Here is a 2,500-nt window from a genome sequence, read left to right as displayed (position 1 = left end):
CACCGCGGCATAGCTAGATGGCTTGTGTGGAGTTTTGTGAAAAAATGAAATTCGTGGTTTTTGAGATGTGAGGGTTGGAATGGCCTCCAAATGTCCCCAAATGAATACCATGAAATTCTTGGTGCACGAAAGTTTTGAGTTCGGAGGGTTTTGCACATGGCCAAGGTTGGCGGTGCACCGCGGCATAGCTAAATGGCTTGGTGGGGAGTTTTGTGAAAAAATGAAATTCGTGGTTTTTGAGATGTGAGGGTTGGAATGGCCTCCAAATGCCCCCAAATGAATACCATGAAATTCTTGGTGCACGAAAGTTTTGAGTTCGGAGGGTTTTGCACATGGCCAAGGTTGGCGGTGCACCACGGCATAGCTAGATGGCTTGGTGGGGAGATTTGTGAAAAAATGAAATTCGTGGTTTTTGAGATGTGAGGGTTGGAAAGGCCTCCAAATGCCCCCAAATGAGTACTGTAAAAGTGTTGGTGCACAAAAGTTTTGAATTGGATGCATTTTGCACTTGGCCAAGTTGGTCGGTGCACCGCGACTAGATAGGTTGGTGCCAAAATTTGTCAAATTTAAGACCTTGGCCAAACTGAATGAAATTTTGTGGGGAGGTTCCTGATATTGTTTAGTGGTGGACTGGAAAAAATGAGGTCGAAATTCGAAGTCTACATGTGCTTTTCTATTTTTCCCGATTTTACACATACCCGGTAAGTAAAAAAAATAAAAAAAATAGTTCCCCTTCGAGAAAAATTATGAAATTTGGTGAGCAAGGAGATACCATTATTCTACGAATTACTGCAAAAAATCGCATCAAAATTCGAAGTATAGCCCGAGATATGGACTTATGTCTGCTCAAAAAAAGTGTATCTACTTGTACAATTTTGCCTTTTGCATATTAACCTCTTATAGGGGGGGAGTGCTCCTTGAGCCGGCCAGCTCCACACTGGCAGGTTTTAAAGGGAGCTTGATGAGGCCTCCCCCCTCACGTGGTGCGTGCGTTAGCATGTTTATCATGGCACAACTAGCCTCTTCATAGTTGTTGAGCTTTATTAATACCAACACACGGTCGTCACTGATCGTTGGTTAGCTCGGCAGCTAGTCCCTCGGATATTGTGGAAAGTTATTTTCATGCCTAGCGATGCTTGACCCTGCGTCACTTGATGTTTCCATTTGCTTGCTTGCCCATGGTAGGTGGGGGGTGGACCGTCTTGTGGTGTGGTGTCTTGCGAACGTGAGGGTGTGTGAGTTGTAATCGAGATGCACTTGCTGGCTGGCTCCATGCCTTGCGTATCGAACGGTCAAGCATGCATCTCTTCCATTTTCACCCGTTGCCTTGGGTGATATTGGTTGATCAGTCCCTGTGTTGCCTACCCACTAGACGGTACTTCTGTGGTTGCTTCGAATTCTATCTTTCCATCACGAAGAGGTGTTGGAGGATCCTAATGTCACGCACGTGTTCCATCTAGTGAAACATCTCAGTGATGCACGTGTTGTGGCTAGTTCTTTTGGATGCGGTGCATTATATGAACTCGGGTTTACTTTAGCGACCCAGTCAACATAATTCGGTTGTGTCCCTTGATTGAGACGTTGTCCTTGAACTTGTTGTGAACAATATCGTTCTTCCACAACCCGTCGTCTTGAGTGCGATGGAAGGCAAATAAGATGTGCTTTGGCATGTCATGCACGTACTCGATTGCGGGAAGTGTGAGAAAGTGTTGTTGACAACCCGTGGGAAATGGAATGTGGCAAATCGTGATGAGCTCTTCGTGGATCTGCGAAGAAGACGACCTTTGGGCCTGTTGGAAACGAGGGAGGCGATGTTGAACTGCGAAGAAGATGGACTTTTGGGTTGTTTGAATCAATGGGAGGCCACGCGAGAACTCCGAATACTATGGACTCTTGGGTTGTTGGAAGCAACGGGAGGCCCCGCTAGAACTCCGAATACTACGGACTCTTGGGTTGTTGGAAGCAAGGGGAGGCCCCGCTAGAACTCCGAATACTATGGACTCTTGGGTTGTTGGAAGCAAGGGGAGGTCCCGCTAGAACTCCGAATACTACGGACTCTTGGGTTGTTGGAAGCAAGGGGAGGCCCCGCTAGAACTCCGAATACTATGGACTCTTGGGTTGTTGGAAGCAAGGGGAGGCCCCGCTAGAACTCCGAATACTATGGACTCTTGGGTTGTTGGCAACGACAACTTGGGGGGATGACACTGGAAAAGAGTGAACTAGGCCAAACTGCGAACAAGGCAACTTGGGGGGATGACACTGGAAAAGAGTGAACTAGGCCAAACTGCGAACAAGGCAACTTGGGGGGATGATGCTGGAAAAGAGTGAACTAGACCGAACTGCGAACAAGGCAACTTGGGGGGATGACGCTGGAAAAGAGTGAACTAGGCCGAACTGCGAACAAGACAACTTGGGGGGATGATGCTGGAAAAGAGTGAACTAGGCCGAACTGCGCCCAAGGCAACTTGGGGGGATGACGCTGGAAAAGAGTGAACTTGGC

This window comes from Vigna unguiculata, unplaced genomic scaffold (assembly GCF_037176805.1).
Source record: "Vigna unguiculata cultivar grain cowpea cultivar isolate G323 ecotype 2 unplaced genomic scaffold, ASM3717680v1 ptg000001l, whole genome shotgun sequence".
NCBI classification, from domain to species: domain Eukaryota; kingdom Viridiplantae; phylum Streptophyta; class Magnoliopsida; order Fabales; family Fabaceae; genus Vigna; species Vigna unguiculata.
The sequence above is the reverse complement of the archived record's forward strand: the minus strand, read 5'-3'. Positions refer to the sequence as shown.